The following is a 22,375-nucleotide window of genomic DNA, read 5'->3' on the forward strand; positions in this document are numbered from 1 at the left end:
TGGGAGGTATGCAATGTCCCCACCTTATTTTCCTCGCTGTATTTAAAGTTGACAATCTACCCCAATGTCATCAGGAGAAATTTTCCAGGGAAACAGTTGGTCAACCTTCAATGTGCGATGGAAAATATCATTAACACTAAACCGTAAAATCAGATTTCACAGGTTGCCTGCTTCTAATGCATGTTGGAAATTACGGATATCTTGCTAAAGATTTTCCAGGTATGTAGCCACAAGAATATATTTTGTCTCTGTTCCCAAACTGGAGTGAAATGATTACCAGCATGGAAAAATAAGGCTCAAAAGATTAATGTTGAATGAACAATATCTGCGTAAACACAGATCATCAAATATTGCATTTAGCAGAAGCTACGTATAAATAGCAATGAAGATATATTTAAAAGGATCAACGTATTTACTATTAATACTTTTGTTTCCTTATTCTGTAAATTAAACTTTGTATTGCTGGCTAATTTAATGCATTATGCAACCAAAGCCATCATTGTGTAAGTGCCATGCTGAAGGGAGTAGGTGACCATGGTCTTCGAAACTTTCCAATCATAGCAACAGTGGATGACTTTGTTGTCGGAGTTCTCGTTAATCCAGACTTTAATGTTGTCTACCTGCTTCCTTTGTTGTTGGCCTCTTGCTTTTTCATTAATCCTTCCAGTGGTGATTAGGCACTCATCAACCCTTCTGCACAGATAACATGTTGAAGAATTCCAGTTGTCTTCCTTTGATATTATTTTAAAGTATTCTTGTTCTTCCAGCCTTGTCCAGTACTTCTACCAAAGTGCTTAATCTGATTAAAGGAGAAATTTCCATTTATTTGCTTGAATATTTAATGTTATGATTTAAATAGGTAAGAATGATCCATTAAATTGACAAGACCTTATTTCTTCTCATTAGCTCTGAAGAATCAATTTACATTTGATTAAGAACAAGATAGATATAGATGAGAAATCCATTTATCCCAACATAGTTCACCTATTCAGAAAAAAACCCTAGCAAGGTTTATGTCTCCATTATCTGACCCAAAATGTATTTCAAGTGTTGAGAATTGCATCATTCTCCTTCACATGTCCCTACTTTATTTAAAGGCAAAATTCTACAGATGTTCAAATATGAAATAAAATCACAAAATATTGGAAATATGGCCTGAACCATTGTACAGGGTTTTGCCTGCGCATTGGAGGTGGGCTAAGAGGCAAGAGAGGGAGGAAAATGTCAGCGAAAGATACCAGGAAGGAGGTTTGACATGTTTATGCCACTAGTTGGCCAGGCTGCCAGGAGGAGGCGGTACTTGAAAGCAGTGAGACGGTAATTAAGCCTGTTAAGCAGTCAATTAATTGGGATTTTTACCAGTATTTTCCCATTTGCAAGGGACGCATGAGAACAATGGAGCTTCAGAGCCGTGCCTGCTAAAAGGAGGCGGAAGCTCAGTGGGAGTTCAGTCCTGGCGTGGATTATAATGGAGGTTAAAACTTGAGTAGAGAGCAGTAGGAGAAACCTGAAGGCAAGCCAAACTTGACTGGCACAAAGGAAGCATTCTGGTTGAGTGTCCTCTCAGACCTGTCACTTGTATGTACAGAGTAACAGGAGTGAGAGGCCCTGAAATTGAGTGCAGCAACTTGCTAAGGACCTAATTCAATCAGCCCTTGAGACTTCCAGTGAGGAGGAGCATCAGAGGGGGAGAAAGCTGCAGCCACCAGGAGTGAGGCAGCAGCACACGAGGGGGTCATTGGGATATGAGGCTGGAAGGATGAGGAGGGCACAGAAGGGCATGCAGCCAGCTTCTTGTGTGTGGGAGATGTTACCCACCAGAGAGGCCCTACCACCAGAGGCTCTACTTACTCCAAATGTAGGAGCTGTGGTGTTGTCGAAGACTGCGGCTCTCCAGGGAGGTGGTCACTGAGCTATGCATCATGATGAAGGGGGAGCTGAGCCCAATGGGACGTGGTAGCCACCCATTGCCTGTGGCATTGAAGTTCACTGTGATGCTGAATTTCTAGACCTTAGGGCCAATTCAGGGATCTTCTGAAGCTATCTGTGGAGTCTCCCAGTCTGCAGCTCATTGTTGCATTAAGGTGGTCACCAATGCCATGTTCAAGAGGGCTGTGCAGCTTTGCACCGTCAGTCAACTTGAGAGGGCTATAGGAACATGTGTTGGAATGCGCATTGTCCTCTCGTCCTTCTCTCTTTCACAGGCTGTGGTCAGCTTGCATGTCTGCCAGCCATTGATTAGATGGCCCTGAAAGTCACGCTACTGCTTCCACACCCTCACGCACACTGGCATGCCACCCACTTTTGGCCCTAAAGTTGGGACTTTGTTGCTGGTCAGTAAAGTCTTGGCCATTAACTCTGTTTCTTTCTCCACAGATACTGCCTGACTTGCTGAGTATTATCAGTACTTTCTGTTTTTATTCCACTGTATTTAAGATGTTTAAATAAATTCTGGACATTATTTACAAAAGTTAACCACAACGGCCTCCCCAATTGCCTTAAATGATAAAGATCTGTGTGAACCAAAGAAGCTCCTGGTTCAATCTCTGTTATGTGCAATGTCATCAATAGAAATGGATGAACATTCTACCAGTGCCAAAACACCACCAGAAATAAGATGACCTTGCCACTATCCTCTATAGAAACAAATGCATGTTGCAACATCAGGATGGCCTGAATGAGACACCTCCCATTGAATCAAAAGGATTGTGGTGCTTGTCACTGATACAGTAGTAATAACAAACATTAATCACCCAAGGAAAAGAAAATCTGACTAGCCTAATGGGCTAGTGGGCAGCTGAGTCTCCTGGTAAAGTCTTTGAGCTATATAGGTCAGGAAGGTCCTGAGATTTAAACCCCAATACGATGGCCTTAGCTGAAGTCTGTGCTGCAATTGACTATAGTATCCTTTGGCTGGGGAAGGGAAAAGTTAGACATAATTCTCAGTGCAGCGCCTCCTGCTGGAAAGTGAAAGTATTTGGCTATCAGATGGGAATAGGAACAGTTCTGTGTTATTCACAAACATTCAGTGCGCAGGCTTTGATAGGATGGAAGACCTCCTGGATGCAGTACAAAGAAAACAGGAGTACCCATGGACCACATTCCTAAATGAGTTAACATCAGCAAGAGAAGACAGTAGAAAATTGGAAAGAGAGAAAGAAATTCACTGTTGATATGCTCCTTTACAGACAGTAGCCATTTTAAGTGCATTTGTTATCTGAGCATTTTTAATGTCTTTGCAAGGTTAATTATCTTTATGTACAAGTCTATGTCAAGAACCACATGGGCCACTTGGAAAATCAAGATTGACTCAGTAGTCATGTGCTTTAAGGTAGCACATCTCAGATTTCATGAAATTTGGGACATGCTTTCAGCCTATGATTTTCAATCCAATAAATTTAATGTACAGAAAATTATAGACTGTGCACCTGCAATTTTTTGTGATCCATTTTCTGCACTAAAGGCAAAGTATTCTAAATGTAACACTATTATGCTTCAGGTGGCTCAACAATACAGCCCTGTTAGATGTACTTTGAACTGCTGTATGGAACTTCATCCAACTGCATTCTGAATTTTACTTCTTTGTTCTTCCAGACTGTTGATCTGCTGCCACTTTAGATAGATTCTTTGTTCTGTTGGATTTGTGCAAAGATCAATAGTACCCTGTATTAGGATAAATCCTAATTGCATTCGCTGAAACTACAAAGAGCATTTGCGTCTAGAGCTGAAGTACTTTGATTAGAGCAATGTTCTGATTCATTTGTGTCATCTGTATTTTATGACATCTAATCTCTTGCAGCATTTTGTGGTAGAAAGAAGGAATTAAAGAAAGAACTTGCATTTTTATTGCAGCTTCCATATCATGAGATCATCTGGAAGTGTTTCACAGTCAATAGTATATTTCTGAACTGCAGTCAAGATGATGTCGGTAGATGTGGTAGCTAATTTATACTTAAAAATATCCCACAAGCTGTAATGAGTTAAATGACCAAATAATCTGTTTTTAGTATTGTTGATTGACCTTAAAGTCTCATGACATTTCACAGAGGAGAATCAGATTAGGACACACAGTAGAAGAGCTATGGGAGATAATCAAACCTGGGGTTGAAAGATAGGTTTTGGAGACCCTTTTAAAGATGAGGAGAGAAGTATGAAGGCATACAGGAATGATGGGAAGGATGGAATCGGGATGGGGGAATCAGGAGGTCGGTGCCAGCGGGATTGATGAGATACCAGAACAGGATGCTATCAATGGAGTTTTCAATGAGTTGGAACTTGTGCTGAGCCAAGCTCAGAAACTCGGGGAGAAGGGTGTAGGAGAGATGAGTCTGGAAGTAAATGTGGAAGCAGACAATTCGGCAAAATTGCAGATAACAGTCTTAGTAACACCTGATTCATTGGTGGGAGCAGTCCATTTCAATCTTCGACATTATTATGACACAGCCGATGGTAAAGGTTTAGTTGCTCAAATCCCAGAGGGAAACTTGAAACAACTGTCATAACCCATTTTTGCAATTTGTTTTGAGATGCAGGCTTTGAAGTCAGTAGTAAAAGACTACCAAGTCTCAAGAGGATCTTTTATAAAACTAAATTAAACATTTATTAATACAAGAAAAATTGTAAGCACATACATATGTCTACAAAATAACTACAAAAATCCCCTAATTAATCTGACTCTCAGTTACACCCCCGTTAAGGCAACAGTAAAACTCATAGATTTAAAAAGACCCCAGGCAAAGCACATTTGACCTTACAAATTCAAAATGAGGTTCCTTTAAGTTGGTTCCTTGCAGACAGACTTTAGGTTTACAGGCTGGAGGCTTCTCACACTTGATGGATCTTAAAATGCCTCTACCATACATACACAGGGCAGAGTTTTCCCCCCGTCGGGGAGGGAAATGATGGGCAGGCGCGTGCAGGCATGCTTCCGATCGGAGGCGCAGCACCATTTTATGTGGGTGGGCCAATTAAGGCCTGCCCCGTGTGATGTCTGCAGGGAAGTGCTATGCGCTCCCTGTGCGAGTGGGGGAATTGCCTAAAATCAAGAGTGCGCTCTTTCGTGCATGCGCACGAAAGACCGCACTCATCTCCCTGAGGTTAAGTGCTGCCTCAGGGAGATTGCCTCTACTTTCAAAAATATTAAAAATAGAAAAAAAAAATCCATTACATGTCCCCTCATGTGACAATGTCACATGAGTTGAGACATGTTCATAATTTCCAAAAAAACTTTGTTAAAATTTTTAAAAATCTACATGAAACCTCATCCCGCCTGTGGATGAGGTTTCATGTTTTTTCTACTTCCCGCCGGGGCTCCTGGCCTGCCCACCAACCTTAAGGTTGGACAGGCAGGTCCATTAATTACTTTAATTGATCTGGCAATGGCCTCAATTGGCCATTGACAGGTTGGCGGGCGCACAGCTGATTTTGCTGCACCCCCACCTTGCTGAAAATTTAAATGGGGCGGGGTGGTGTCGGGAATTCCACCCGACGTCACCGCGCATCATTTTACACATCAGCAAGCAGGCCCCGCCCCCCGCTTGCTGACGGTAAAATCCTGCCCACAAACTCCTTTCCGTTTATACCTAGCTTTTCCTTTGAATGTAAATTTCCCATTGTATTACTAGGTTTTTAATTTTACCTCTTCTAACAATAATATCCTTTGATTGCACCAATTTTATTAATAAGCTAAAAACCAGATTGCTTGGTGCCTTCTAGCTGGTGCAAGGCTTCACCCTTTTTTATGAATGCTTTATTTAAAAATGCAAATTCCCCCTTGACACCTATGTCTCTAAACTTTCCTATGTTTATCTAATTACCATTTTAGACCTATTTTTTTCTATACGCCAAAGCCTCTAGACTTGGCTTTAATCCAATTAAGACACACACATAGACACAGACCCCACTTGAACTCTATTTTTAAAAAAAATTCCAATAACATTATAGACATTAATCTCTTCATGAAAACACCTTGGCCAGAGTTTTCCACTCATTGGGCAGGCACGCGCCTGACCCAAACAAGCGTAAAATGACGGGCGATGAAGCCGGGCGAATGTCCTGATGTCATCGCACACTCGTGCGATATTTTGGTCAGCCGGCGTGCGGCCGACTCCTGCTTATCGGGCTCATTAAGGCCATTGAAGTTATAATTAAATTCAATTTTACGGTTGACGGGCAGGCGAAAATGCCAAGCGGCCTTTGGATTTTTTTAGGAAACCTCATCCGCAGGCAGGATGAGGTTTCCAACAGCTATTAAAAATTAAATAAAAATTTTAACATTTTAATAACAACTTGGCCCTGCTCATGTGACAGAGTCACATGAGGGGGCATGATTTTTTTTAACATTTTAAAATTCATTTAATTTTTAAAAAATCTCCATCTCCCTGAGGCAGCTCTGTACCTCAGGGAGCTTTTCCTACGTGCACTTGCGCAGATGTACGAAGTTCCCCGCTCGCCCTCCTCCACCGCCACCCCCAACACAGGCAGCGCTAAGCGCTGCAGCACAAGTTTCACTCCCATTTGCCCCCACTGAGGCTACCTGACAAAGGCAGAATCCTGGCTCTTGTCTGAATTCTTGAAGGTAAATAGTTCAACCGCACTTTTAGCTGTCGTGATCCTTCTATGGGGGTCCTACTGAGTGCAGAACGTAGTTGTCAGGTTGACATGGCTGGTATCTTTTTCCCGCCTGAGTTAAAGGATTCTGGGTTCAAATATCACTCCAGGTCTGAAGCACACACTCCGGGCAGAATTTTACACCTCGCGGGCGGGCACGCGCCCTACCGATTGGGTGTAAAATCTCACGAGAGGACGCTGGGCCGGCGTCCCGAAGTCATCGTGCACTCGCGCAATATTATGCTCAGCAGGTGCACACAAAAGTCTGCCTGCCGACAATTAAGAGGACAATTAGGCCCGTTAACAGCGCAATTGACTGCAATTTTCCGTTGCCCGTTCAACCTTAAGGTGAATCAGCCAGGCGGTCTTTGCATTTTTCATCAAATCTCATTCAAGGGTGGGATGACATTTCCGTGATGAAATAAAATAAAAATAAATTTTTTTGAACAGCATTTTTATCAGTTATTATTTCAGGCGATTGGTTATGATGCATGGGCACTTTTTTTCCCAGATTTTAAAAGCTTTAGTTTAGCATTTTCAGGTCTCCAGCTCCCTGAGGCAACTGTCTGCCTTCAGGGAGCTTTCTCGCAGTGCCCACCCACGCCTGCAGTAATGTCATCGGCCGCCCCCACCCCAGCAGCGCTGAGCATTTCAACATGTGTTTCATGCTGGCTGGCTGTTGATTGGCCAGCCATCGTGAAATTGCAGTCGGGGGCCAGTTGCAGGTGGCGGCACAGTCCCTGAATGGTTGCGGGCCTGCCGATTGGACACGCCCACCAAGGGTAAAATTCAGGCCTCTAGAATAGCACAGTAGTGCACTGTTGAAAGGGTGAGATAGTGGAGATGCTGCAATTCAGCTGAGGCATAAAACCAAAGCCCCACCTCCCTTTACAATTGAACATTTACAATTGCCCTCCAGCAATGACCAAACAAGAGGTGGCCATTCACGCAAAATACAAAGACCATTTCTTCAAGACAGTGGGTGGAATTTTCCATTCTGGAGACTAAGTAGGTGGCATGAAGGCAAGTTGGCGTGATTCACACTGCGTGGCAGGCCGTATGAACATGTGCGATCTTCCGCTTTTAAGCTTATTAATTATGCATCAGTGAGGTGCTTTGTGAATCTCGTGGTGGGGTGGGCAGGGATTTGTCCACCCTGCCTTTACCTCATGAAGCCGAAGGTCCTGGCGCCATATTAAAATGGCACCTGGGCAGACATTCACTCACCACAGGCCACGTGTTCTGTCGGGCAGGTAACCTATGGCACCTAAAAGGTCAAAACTGTCAGTACCATGGTTCAGTGAAGCCTTCCTGGGGATTCTCCTCCTGGCAGCCCAGGAAAGGTGGGGCCTCTTTCCTTGGGGTGAGAGCAAGAGGTCCTCCCTCCTGACCGTGCCGGCCTGTGTGGAGGTTGCCGGGGAGATCAGTGCCCTGTCATGAAGCTATTAATGTATATAATATTTTGGAAATATTTTCCTTTTAAAATAGAGGTTTAGCCTGTGGGTGTGTCTTAATTGGATTGAAGCCAGCTAGTCTGGGTGCTTTGATGGATACTAGTTTTGACATGTAAGGGAGTTAGCGTGCATTTGCATTTTTTGAATAGAGCATTCAAGAAGGGGGGTGAAAACTAATGCCTTTCTCGCAGCTACCAAGCAATATGTTTATAGTACTAATAAAATTGGTACTATGAAAGGGGTTTCTTTGTTAAAAGGTGAGGTTCAAAGAGGCTGGTGAGACAATGAAAATTTGAATTCAATGGGGCTGGTAGGTATAACTTCAGTAGTTTTCGGGTGTGCAGAGCAGAGGAAACGTGGGATCAAAAGGCAGCTGCAAGCCTCCAACTGGCTCCACAGGTTTTGAATTCGTAAGGTGAAAATGCTTTGCCTGGTGTTTGGTTAAGTCTATGGGTTGCTGTTGCCTTAATGGAGATTAGTTTGGGAATTTGTTAAAAGTTATGATGGTAGCCATTTGTAGCCATGCGTACATATATTTTAACCTGTGTAAATTAATAAAATGTTTCATTTAGTTTAATGTAAAACCTTGAGAACTGGTGGTCTGATTCCTGAATTTAGAGTCGCATCTCAAACATAACACTTAAAATTATAGGTTATGACAGTTGTTTAAAATTTCCCTCTGGGATTTTTAAATAACTCCACTTTACCAACTGCATCGGTCATAGCAGCCCATGGAAAACTAAAAAGGACTGCCCTTCAGTGCAGGAAAAGGATGAATGACCTGCTGTTCTCCACCAGAGTAATCAAGACTTCTAGTCACTCCAAACTCACACTCTCATAAAGGCATCAGGTAGTGTAAAGGTTAGAGTCCACAGGGTTGTCACGCATGACCAGCACATGAGACAACAGCACTGAGCATCTGCCAGCCACTTTAAGCTCACTATCTCATGTAGGATCCTGCATAACAGGCATGCATGCTTCTGATCTGCTCCTTCATCTATAATGCTCACAGTCAATCCATCTGTCTTTTGCAGGACAAGATTTCCCACAACAAAATGGAGAGGGCCAAAACTGGAGGGGGGACCCTGGAGTTGAGGACACTCTTCCCCCTATAAGCAACAGGCCACAGAGCTGGCTGGAGAGGATAGGGCTTATTCATGGGTGGAAGGCAAGATCGGCCTCCCCCAACAAGCCAGTGAGGGTGCATCAAGTGTACATCGGCCACTTGTGGACAATGACTGTGAGTAATCTGTAATGTAGGAGCCTGCCTAGTTAATCACTAATTCTTTCTTCTTTCTGTTCCAGGTACCAGCAAGAAAAGGCGAAAAACGTCCTCCTTCAGATGACTCAACTCCAGCCCCCTGACCACCTCAGAGGAGGAAAGAGAGCAGCCATCGCTGTGTTAACCTGCACCCTCCACCAGTGCAGATATATGCACCTTTGTGGGACCTGGTTCGAAAGTAGGCTCAGGTTCACAATCTGGTGATCATCTCACTGACATGGGTCCACAGCAGGCGGAGGCAGTGACAGTCGAGGTCTCTGACTCTTGGAGAACTGCTGGAAACCAGGCTCCTGCTGAGACTGGGTCCAATGATGAGCCTCTGGAATTGGCCCTGAATGAAATGTTGGAGATGCAGGGACAGACAGGGGAACATCAGGCAGAGATGTCAGAGGCCGTCATCAGACTAGAACAAAGGATGGAGGAGTCCGTCCACGTTCTGCCTAATGCCATGGCTCCGGCATGCGAGTGCATCTAAGTCTCCATTGGAAGGGTGGTGGTCTTGGAGACCCGAGTCTAACAGTTTCTGTTGGGTTTGTGCTTGGACCTGCGCACTATTGCTCTAGCCATGGATGCGTTCCAGCAGTGGCTAGGCGAGAGGAGGACAGGCACCTAGACCTCCTTCCAGACGCCTCTTCTCAAGGAATCAGGGAGGGGCCATTGGACACTCAAACGAAGGAGGAGCACCAGCCAGGCACCACAGGATCATCCACCCAGGACACTCCAAGGATGGTCTGCCGCTCCAACTTCCCTCTGCCAATGACCTCATCAGCTCACCAGGTCAGGCTGAGGAGAATGCCCCTGCCCTAGAGATGGGGACCCTTAGCAGGCCAGGGCCCTCCATGCCTTGAGCTACCAGAGGACGCCCACCAAAGTAATCTCATACAACAGGGCATAGCAGGCAGCAGGCTGCCTCCACCTCTGCTGTGTGATGTCATTGCTGCACCTAGATGTAGCAGTTGGGTTACAAATATTAAGAAGTTTTGAATGCAGAATGGTGGCACGGATGTTCAACCACTGTATATACTTTTCACTTTTGTAAATATATTTTGCATTTATCCGTCTCCAAGTCTCAAGTATTCAATGCCTAATCGATGTGATGCAAGGTCCCGTGTTCATTTAAGGGTCAAAAATGCCTTCTCGCCCCACCCACCTCCCCCACCCCCCGCCCCCATGAGCTCCCACCTGGATCCTCAGTTGCATTAAGCCTCACACAATCTCACCACAGTGAGTCGCCTTTATTTCCATATCTGCGACATCAACAAAGGCACATCACATGTCGCAGTGATGGTTGGACAACACACCTGTGACCCTTAAATCTCAGGCAGACAATGTTTGCCCTCAGGAGAATTGCTCATCAAGGTTAGTGATTATTCTGATGTTGTCACACTGGTGTCTGTTGTTTGTGGATGGCGCAAGTATTTGTCGGGATGAACGTTATAATAATTTCTCCAAAGTGTACCTAGCAATGGCGTTTATTTTATAACAGCGAGTTTTTGGAATAAGTACTATTCATCGCCCAGCACCTTTCAGCGTCTTTCATGTCTCTCGCAGCTTGTTATTATCTACGGCGGAATCGACCCAGATTTGCACTAAGTGTGGTAGCGGACAAGAAAAGCGATGTTTTACCTGTGGGCCGCAATGATGGCTTCTCATGCCGTATCATCTCAATCCTGCTGCATTAATTATGCATTCCTGAGAAACACATGGCGTTTCCATGGTGGGCGGGCTCTCATTTGCCCGCCACGCCATCACCTTGACGCTTCATCGCGCCAGGCACCATATTTAGAGTGCAGCTGCGCACACCACTCTGTGTGCTACCAGCCCATGACTGCTGCATGGAAGACATGCAAAAAGACTGCAGCCCCAGGTTTAATGATGCGTCCCTCAAACACCCTCTGGACGCAGTGGGTGCCCGCCGTGATTCCCTCTACTCCCGCCCTGGCCGCAGGATGGGCAGCAACATACCAATCTGGCTTGGGAGGCGGAGGCAGTGGTGGTCAGTGCCAACACCCTGTGAAAGAGATAAAAACAAAAAACTACTGCGGATGCTGGAAATCCAAAACAAAAACAGAATTACCTGGAAAAACTCAGCAGGTCTGGCAGCATCGGCGGAGAAGAAAAGAGTTGACGTTTCGAGCCCTCATGACCCTTCGGCAGAACTGAGTAAAGTTAGGAGAGGGGTGAAATATAAGCTGGTTTAAGGATGGGGGGTTGGGGGGGGGGGGGTGGTGGTGGGGGGAGAGAAGTTGGTGGGGGGTGGGTGGTTGTAGGGACAAGCAAGCAGTGATAGGAGCAGATAATCAAAAGATGTCACAGACAAAAGGAACAAAGAGGTGTTAAAGGTGGTGATATTATCTAAGAAAATGTGCTAATTAAGAATGGATGGCAGGACACTCAAGGTACAGCTCTAGTGGGGGTGGGGTGGAAAGACTGACAGGGTATTACAGTTATAGATTTAAAAATAATGGAAATAGGTGGGAAAAGAAAAATCTATATAAATTATTGGAAAAAACAAAAGGGAGGGGGAAGAAATGGGAAGGGGGTGGGGATGGGGGAGGGAGTTTAAGATCCAAAGTTGTTGAATTCAATATTCAGCCCGGAAGGCTGTAAAGTGCCTAGTCGGAAGATGTGAAAGAGGACAGCCACCCAGTGCCGCAAGACGATGAATGATCTCCGTTCCGCCAGGGTGAGACACTCTTCTCATCACTCTCAACTCACACACTCACAAACCCATCACACACCCCACAGGGATCTCACACCTCAAGGGACAACACCACTAACTCTCACATTAGGCCCCTCACTCACTTTGAGGAGTGTGCCATCTGGTGAGGATGTGGACCGTGCCTGCGGTGACGGTGAGGTCAGCGGCGAACACCCTCGTGCAGATCCTGCACCACATCACCCCTTTCTCAACGCAACTATGAGTGCTCTCTCTCCTGCTTCTGACTGTGCCGCCATGCACTAATTATCTCTAGTTCACAGGGAGCTCTGTCAAACAACTGACACCCTCAGTCAGCCAGTCCCTCAGCTCCATCCACATCCTCACCTCCAGTCAAGAGGATTCCACCTCCATTGAAGAGCTGGAAATAAGCAGCCTGGAAGACATGTCACAGCGCTTACCCACACCCTGCATCAGTGGAGAGACACACACCTCAGTGGGACCTAGATCTAGAGCAGGCTCAGGTTCACAATCTGGTGGTCACCCAATGCACACATGTCCACAACGGGAGGAGGCAGGTTGCTCCCTGGCATTTGGAGGACTGCTGGGGAAGAGGCATCTGTGAGGTTCGAGTCAGGTGACGATCCTGTGGATATGGCCTTCCAACTCATCCTGGAAAGTCAGCAGAAGGCGGGGGAACATCATGCAGAGCTGTTGGATGCCCTCAACAGAGTGGCATATGAGTTGGAAGAGTGTGTCTGCCTGCTCTCTGATGAAGTGGTGCCCACATATGCACATATGGAGGTTTCTATGGGGAGGATGGCAGATGCCATGGAGACCCTGGCCCACCAGAATGCAGAGATGTGCACAGACTTGTACTCTATGGTGGGAGTCAAGGATGAATTCCTGCAGTGGCGACATGATAGGGAAATGGGACACCTCCACATTCCCCCCCAGATGCTCCTTCCTCTCAGGGAGTCAGTCCGGGGCCTCGGGTCACCCAAAGGGAGGAGGAGTGGCAGTTGGACACCCTTGGGTGATTCACTCAGGAATCTCAGAGGCTCTCCTCTCCCTCCGAGCCCCCTTTGCCTGTGACCCCTCTCAACCTCATCCTCTGTCACCGCAGAGGGAGCAGCTGGACCACAGGAGGACAGCCAAAACAAGCCAGGGCCCCCAAGCCCTCAGCTCTCCACAGGACCCATGCAAAAGCATCAGAGGCAACAGGGCCATCCATTGCACAGGCTGTCTCCACCCCTGCTGTGATGTCAGGGGAAGTCTAAGGCATTCAAAAGTTTAAAAAATTCTGATCACAGTTGGTTGCATGGGTGAACATATTTTATCACTTTACAATCTGGATATCTATGCACTTTCACTGAATAATGTGTAACGGTGTCTTTCAGCTTCATTGACAGGCTTCCCGAGTCCTCCCACTGCATCCCTCTCTCCCATTAGCAGTTCAGCTGCATGCAGCCAGCCCATGAATGATTCTGGAGGGAGAAGTGTGTGCGCATACGTGTGTGTCAGGGCCGTTCAGAGCCTTCTGCAGGCACTCTCTGACGCACTCAGATCTTTCCCATCTCAATGTCCTGAGCATTTTCAATGCTGCCTGCTACGGTTCACTTTCAGTTGTCCATCGGAACTGACCTGCATCTCCGCCCACCCACTGATCACATTCCCATGCAGCACCTGATCTCCCCCACCGCAATTCTCATTTAACTTTCAATTTAGCCAGCATGGTGGTAATACAGTTTTTCTTTCACTCCCCCATCCATTTCCCTCCCCCAGTCACCCATTTCTTTTCCCCCATCGCTGTTGACACCCTTGGCATCACCTTCCACCATCCACCTCCCCTCCGTAGCCTACCAGCCTCAACCCTTTTCCCTTGGGGATGTCGAGGTGAATGTGCATGTTCCGTTCCTTCCTGAAAATCCCACCACCATCCACATTAACCTCCCCGACCTCCCCCTTCCCACTCCCACAGCCTCATTACTTGTAATCTTCAAGACCCTTTTTTAGATTATTTCCATTTAAAAGTTTTCATTATCAGGATTACCATCTCAGCAGGTCATGCCTAATTTAGCTAGTGCTAACCATGTAGATCTTGACAAAATACAGATATTAGTCTGTGATACTGACACAACTAAAGCAGAAGAACAGACGTGTAAATGCTATGCTCCTAATAGTATGTAGAATTAATCCACAAAGATCCATCGGTCGTATTTGAAGGAGAGCAGACAGTTTGCATGTGTCTTGACCAAGTTCCTTCCTCATGTAAATTGCCTTTCATTCCAATTTGTTTTGGGGTCTTGCTGTGCACAATATGGCTGTCACACTTATTGCACTTCATAGTATTTAATTAAGTGAAGCCCTTTCTGACAGACTTAACAAGGGGCACCAAGTCTGCCTAGTTTTGTTGTTCCTCTTTGTATTGTTGAAGCACCTGCCAAATCCTTTGGTCAACAGACTTGGTGTTCAACTGTCTTGTTATTTCCTACTTGCCAATTTATATGTCGCTTGGACGAGGTAGCTGTGCTCTTGTGCCAAAGACTGCTGGCATCCTCTTGATTAACTCCTCTAACGGCCACCTTTAGCTGAGTAAAATTTGCCTTCTAAATGTACTGCTGCATTACTCTGTAATTTACTGATTAGTGCACTTGGATTACTGTTGTTTTACTTTCTTTAAGGGGTCAAGGAGTATATTTCCTACTTGATGAATTAATGATAGTTGCAGCTGAGCTTAAATTTAATCAGGTGCTTAAATTCCACTGGCTGGAAATCACACTACACCTAACCAGAAATGACATTCTCCAACAGGGCTGTTGAACAGATTACATGAAAAATAACCAAGCAAAGTGCCTGACAGCTGCAAATCAACCCTTAAATTCTTTGGTTTCCTTTATAACACGTGCTTCATTGACTTATACATATGTATTGATTCACCAACCAATTTGCCAGCAACTGGAATTTGTCCACTGTTTTCACTTGTGAAGACTGGTGTGACGAATTATTTTAACACATCTGCCATTTCCTGATCTCTCTTAATATTAGCTATTAGATTACTACAGAAATTGGATGTTGTGAATGAACATCCCTCTAGGCCACCAGGGAAATAAGATGCTGCCCCTCTAGGTAAAGAAATCAGACAGCTCAAATGCATTGGAAGAACTTGACAGTTTTAAAATAACACTTTAAGCACAGTAGTTAAACAGTAGCCTTCAGTATCACTGAAAAGTCATGAATATTAGAAGCCTTCAAGACATGGAGACATGCAAAGAATACAGAATTGTACCTCCTTGAAGTGCATGAGAACACCAATTTATTTTTGAAAGGGAATGTGCTTCCAAACCTGAATTGGACTGAAATCGGAAATTTTACACGAAATTCTGAAACTGGCAGAATTGAGATTTTGGGGGAATATTAACTTTCAGGAATGAGTGAGTTTGGGAGGGGGTGAGGTGGGTGCTACAATTGTTGAAATTGACATTGCACCGGGAAGCTGGCTCCAATGCGCCAGCTTCCGAATTCAAGTGCAGTGCGTTAGGCTGCAGACAAACTACCCTCTTGGAAAATGCGGGCTGTTAATTTCATTTTGTCAATAGCTCATGAAGAGCAATTTTAGCATGGGTTTTGAGATTCTGTTGATGCATAGGCTTCCCTGGCTTCCTGGAATTTGCCGACAAAAACAAAGTGAGAACACAGTGGCAACTGAGGAGACTGAAACAATGAAATTACTATAAACACTAAGGCCTCACAGCTGGGACCGGAATTTCACAGGGCTTCGGGGTCAGAACTAGGTTTGGGCAGGATTTGAAAATTGCAGTCCCAAGCAGAATTTATGGCCCTGTTGTGGCGGGGGTGGGGCAGTAAAATGCGGCAGGCCTTTCAAACTTCATTGACTTCAGTGGGACCATAAAATCCCGCCAGTGTAAAATACCACCCGTCATTTCTGGACCCCGTCACCTCTCAGACAGTTTGCAATTTTCAAAGAGCTGGGGGTGGGTGGGTGGGTGGTTGGGTACCGGCATGGTGAGGGAACACCACCAGTTAATGGGCCCCTTAAAACCCTTAAGAAGCTTGTTAAGGAGCCTGTCCAGTTAAGAATTGAATTTTTAAACTTTATTTTGGTAAATCTGTATGTGCTTAGCTATCTGGTTCCCCGCGAGGCCAGTTAAAATGTATCTGTCTTTTTTTTTACCTGTTTTTTCTGGGAGCTATTTGTGCTGGTGCAAACATTTTTCCTTTTAGGCCCCTTCCAGCCCTCCAAGGAACTGCTTGCTCTCTTCAGCTGTTGCCTTTAGTGCTGGCGCCAGGGGTGTAGAGCTTGCCTCCTGGCCAATTAGACCATTTGAATTTAACAATAGCACTGCACGAATGATGCACAGTTGAGGTGTAAGGTTGGGACCGGGAATTCGCCTGGGTGTCAGGTTCCCCAAGCCCGCTTTGAAAGTCCAGCCCCTGTCTTCTTGCCTTTTTATGTGAAAGGCTTTTGCTCACAGTACTGAGAGGCTAATTTCACTACTCTGGAAGTTAAGTGCATCTGATCTCTACGTGGCAGCTGTGATCTATCTATCAGATTATCATGGGTGCCACTTATGTTGTATTAGCTGGACCTTACTTGAGGGTCAAGATGACCAGCAGCAGTAATGGCAGCAGCAGCAGCCTTTTCCACACAGACCTGCCTCTCCACAGGAGATAGAATAATCAATGAGGTGCAGTTTGCAGGGGGTCATCTTAAATGTACTGGCAGGGGATCAACTTCCTGGCCTTGTTGGAACACCAGTATCTCAGGAGGCTCAGGATCTCTCCTCAAGTGTTCACAGACATTTGCAGCCTGCCGGAACAGACTTGCTGCAAGTGGACTTGGTGGCCATGCTTTACCCATGGCTGTCAAAGTCACCACCAACATCAACTTCTTTGCTCCAAGCTCCTTCCAGGGGTCTGTCAGAGTTATTTGTAAGATCCACAATTGATGGCCCACAAATGCATTACACAGTTGACTGATGCCCATGTTTGCCAGGGCAGGCAATTGTTATTTTGCCACCAATTGTGCCAGTTAGAATGTGTGGGCACTTGTGTTTCCAGCTCTGGCTGACTTCCCATAGATGCAGAGTATCATTGACTGCCCGCATGTGGCAATTAAAGCACCCATAGATCACCAGGAGTGGCCGTCATTTGCAAGGCCTCCCACTCCATCAATTTGCAGCTGATGTACAATCTGGAAGAGATCTTCATGGAGATGTGCAGGAGATTCCTGGGCAGTTACCATGATGCCTTCATCCCTTGGTAATCCAAGCTCCTTGATCGCACCTTAAAGCAGAGCTTTCAGCTGGCTGCTCGGAGTCAAGGGTTACCCACTTAAAACTTGATTCTTGACACCAGTGAGAAGCCCAACCAATGAGACCCTGCAGCTATATAATTAAAGTCATATGAAAAACACATGTGTCATTGTGCAAGCACTCCGTGCTGAGGATGCACTTCTGGTGCCTTGACAGACGCAACCTCTTCAGTTCTCACTATCCAGGGTCTCCAGAGTGGTCGTGATGTGCATTCCATGCACAACATTGCACCTCAACAATGCTTGGACTTTCAGGAGGAGCAAGACACAAAGAACAGTGCCTCATAGAGTCACAGAGGTCTACAGCCTTCGGTCCATCGAGTCTGCGCTGGTCAAACAAGTACCTAACTATTCTAATCCCATTTTCCAGCACTAGGCCCATAGCCTTGTATGCCATGGCATCGCAAGTGCACATCCAAATACTTCTTACATGCTATGAGGGTTTCTGCCTCTACTACCCTTTCAGGCAATAAGTTCCAGATTCCCACCGCCCTCTGGAGGAAAAAATTCTTCCTCACATCCCCTCTGAACCTCCTGCCCCTTACCTTAAATCTATGCCTCCTGGTTATTGATTCCTCCACCAAGGGGAAAATTTCCTTCCTGTCTACCCTATCTATGCCCCTCATAATTTTATACACCTCAATCATGTCCCCCTCCAATCTCCTCTGCTCCAGGGAAAATAACTCCAGTCTATCCAATCTCTCCTCATAACTAAAACTCTCCAGCCCAGGCAACATCCTGGTAAATCTCCTCTGCGCTCTCTCGAGTGCAATCACATCCTTCCTATAATACAGATTCCAGAATCTTTTGCCTCTCAGAAGACTCTTTTGACTTTTTGTTTGCAGTGTCCCTTTGCAGTGTCCCTTTAAGAGGTTGCATCTTGTTTTGTCTTTCGTTAATCCTAATTTACTTTAATTGGTTTCATCAATAAAAAGAGCACTGGCTGTCTTGGCAGGAGTCAGAGACCAAAGTCGGCATTCGCCTGAAACGCTGAATAGGACTGCTCGGGGTCCTGTCCTACAGGGATCGAGTGCTGGTCATAAACCAGCTGATTGCCGCCATGTTGTGGTACCAGCTGGTCACTTTGACCCCTCCCCTGGAGTTTGTCGCAAAAATCAAGAGAATGCTCGTAGACTTCTACTGGGACAAAAGGCTACACTGGGTCACTGCCGAGGTTCTGAGTCTCCCACTTAGGGTGGGCAGTCAGCCGCTGGTGTGCCTTCGCACCAGGTGGTGACTTTCCGCCTTCAGAGCCTGCAGCGATATCTTTATGTCGTGCCCCCCCTAAATAATGTGCTCTGGCGACATATTTCTTCCACCAGGTGCATGGACTGAATTATGACGTGTAATTCCTGTTTATAGACCTGAGGGGCCTTCGTGGCTCCTTGCAGGCATTGCCCATCTTTTACCAGGACCTGATCAAAGCCTGGAACATGGTCACCTTGCACTGCAGCACTCTGCCATCAGGAGTAGTGGCTATTATCAGAGAGCCGCTGTTCAGGGATCCGTGCCTCCGCCCTTTCAGGTGGCTGGCAGAGGGGAGCACTGTGGCAGCCGGGGTGACCAGGATCAGGGACAGAGGAGTGGGCTGGCTGCTTCCACAGGAATTGCTGCTTCATGTGTCCGTGGACGTCCGGCTCACAGCCGATGCCATTCAAGACCTTAGGACGGTCATGCTCGGTCCCGATTACATACGTGGGCTCGAGGAGATGCAGGCGCGCGGTGAACTCCCGTCCGAGCGAACCCCTGCTCGGACAGAATTCCACATTGGCCCCAAACCCTGAACCCTCCCTCGTGTAGATGGAGCCCGCAATCTGAGCCACCTCATGGAAACGCCCTCCATGTCTTTTAGCTCGGCGCAGAGGGGTTTCCTGTACGGGCTGGGGCTGCACACCCTTCACTTCTTTGCTTTCGCCTGTCGTGAGGACAACCCTTTTCCTGCCTTGTTGCCGTCTAGTGGTGGATTTCCCCACTGGAGGGCTCTCTACTTGTGAGCCCTCCCACTTACCATTGGGGACCTGGGGTGCTGCATACAACAGCCCCGCACAACCGTAGGCTGTCCCTGTTCACGGACTCCCAAGATGCCTGTGCACTTTGTGTCCTTGTGGAATCCGTGGATCATTCCTATGTTTCTTTTTGGTCATTTAAAAAGCCTTTTGCTTTTGTTTTGTCTGCACTTCAGTTCCAAGCTCCTAATCTTCAGACACCCGGGCGGGAGGGAGGAGGACCTCCTCGTGAACCTGCTCCTGGGCCTGGCCAGGCTGACCATCAACAGGCCCAGGCCCGATTGTCTGCCCCTCTTTCATGGCTACGTTCGCAGCTAGGTGTCCTTGGAGAGGGAGCACGTGGTGTTTACTGGTACAATAGAGGTCTTCCATGCTCGGTGGGCACTGCAGGGACTGGGGTGTTTTATAGATCCCTTTAATCACATTTTGGTTTAATGTTTCTAAGTTTCCTTTAACATTTGACTTCTGCTTGCAGTGCCCCTTTAAGAGGCTACACCTTGTTTGTCCCTTGTTTTTTTTCCTAATTTAGTTTAATTGGTTTCATCGAAAGAAAAGCACTGGCTGTCTGATATGTTAGAGAGGAGAAGTCAGGTCTGTAGTGGGCAATAAGCATTCTCTGCCTAAACATCCTAGTCTCATGTACCCTTCACATTTTTGGGAGTTAGCCAACAATGTGGACTCTTTGCTCATTTGTAATATCTGAACCACAAGGTGAAAACATGGTTATCTTCCTTTCTGGTTCTGCTGAAGTCTGCATGAATCCTGTGATGGTGCAGCCTCAGAGTGCGTGGCTTCCAAGGAGTCGTCATTGTCCTCCTGGATGCTTGAAGGCTCTGTGGGAGATTAAAGACCGGAATTAGTACTGTCAAAGTAAGACTGTTTTAACTGATTATTATATATATGATCATGTTTCACTAACTGCTGATATCAGGAGTGAGTACTGTATGCCATGTGGCTGTGTGATATTTTACATTGTCACCAGGGAGCTGCAGGGCTTCTATTTCCTCATCTTTGACCACTAGGCATACCGATTGTCCACTGATTTCCAGCCCTGCCTCCTCTTATACACATGTTAATTGCAAGATTGATGGAGGAGCACCTCCGATTCTCTGCCTCTCCCTGCTGTTCTGTGTTCTCTTCTGCAAGGAGAGAAAGAAGAGACCTATGAGTGAGAGTAATGGAATGTGTTCAACGGATGATTGGACAATATTTGCTGAGTGACTGAGGGAGAGGCATGATATTGCATTAAGAATGTCACTGTTGGATGGATATTTGGGAATGTGGGGAAGCACATAGACAAAGTGGAATGGGTGCACCTGCAAGGTAAGAGGGTGTGAGAAGTGCTGAAGTAAGCTTGAGAAGGCAGACTGAGGGGGTTGGGATCATACGCACATCAGGAAATTGTTGAATGTGCCATTGTACTCATCTTTCCTGCCTTGATTAGGTCATTAAACTGCTTTCAACACTGAATTCAGGAGCATGGCACCACAATCCCGCTGCTGACCCCCTGAGCAGCCTCCAGCCACTTCTTCTGGCAGGTTTCTACCTCCTATCATTAAAGAACAGTGTCTCCCCGCAGACCCTCACAGTGTCTCCCCGCAGACCCTCACAGTGTCTCCCCGCAGACCCTCACAGTGTCTCCCCGCAGACCCTCACAGTGTCTCCCCGCAGACCCTCATGGTGTCTCCCCGCAGGACCTCATGGTGTCTCCCCGCAGACCCTCACGGCGTCTCCCCGCAGGCCCTCACAGTGTCTCCCCGCAGACCCTCACAGTGTCTCCCCGCAGACCCTCACAGTGTCTCCCCGCAGACCCTCACGGTGTCTCCCCGCAGACCCTCACGGTGTCTCCCCGCAGACCCTCACGGCGTCTCCCCGCAGGCCCTCACAGTGTCTCCCCGCAGGCCCTCACGGTGTCTCCCCGCAGACCCTCACAGTGTCTCCCTGCAGGCTCTCACAGTGTCTCCCTGCAGGCCCTCACGGTGTCTCCCCGCAGACCCTCACAGTGTCTCCCTGCAGGCCCTCACAGTGTCTCCCCGCAGGTCCTCATGGTGTCTCCCCGTAGACCCTCACAGTGTCTCCCCGTAGACCCTCACAGTGTCTCCCTGCAGACCCTCACAGTGTCTCCCTGCAGACCCTCACAGTGTCTCCCCGCAGGTCCTCATGGTGTCCACTGTCACACCCAGAGAGGCATCACTAAAGCGAAGTGTTGACTTAGAATGCTGGAACCCCATTTTGACAGTTCCCTTTTTTCTGTTCTCCCATTTCCAGAATCCATCAACTGTCATCTTTGCAGTGTCCTTTTAAGGACTGGAGTTGACATTTACTCATGCAGGTTGCCATCATGCCTGCTGAACCTAATTGGTTGGGAAACCCGGAAGTCAGATGTCAATACAGTGATTGAGTTGAAACGCCATTGCCAGATCTGCTGAATTTATTTCTGTGATCCTCACGGATGATCGGTTCTCCCTGTCAAGTTAATATTCCCCTTTTTGATGCAAAGACACCTCTCTTAATGCATTTAGTGGATTTATGTCACTCACAGCATGCTGATTAATGTACTGGACAAAACTCTGTGTGCTATTTTAATCCATTTTAAATACAGGTTAAATGAGTTAAAGGAGCACAAAGAAACTCAATGGGCATATTTTCCTTCTGTGTAGTTTTCAGACATTCAGCTCGTGGAACGACACTGAAAGAGATGATCTGGTCATTATACATTGCTATTTATGGGAGCTTGCTGTGTGAAAATTGGCAGCCATGTTTCTTACATTACATCAGTGACACTTGAAAAGCCCCTTCTGAAGCCCTTGGGTGCTCTGACGTTGTGAAAGACACATTATAATTGCAAACTCTATTTTTTCACTTTATGTATGGTTACATGAATGTTAATGTCGGCAATTCCTTAAATTTGTGGGATTCAGCTACACAATAAGAATGGAAGGCTCTTGCTTGCTGCTGGCTATTTTCAAAAGGAAAATGGAAAATGATGGATGGCGTTATACAGGGTGTCTGTTCCAGGTATTCTGAAAA

This window comes from Cetorhinus maximus, chromosome 15, assembly GCF_964194155.1.
Source record: "Cetorhinus maximus chromosome 15, sCetMax3.hap1.1, whole genome shotgun sequence".
Classification (NCBI taxonomy): domain Eukaryota; kingdom Metazoa; phylum Chordata; class Chondrichthyes; order Lamniformes; family Cetorhinidae; genus Cetorhinus; species Cetorhinus maximus.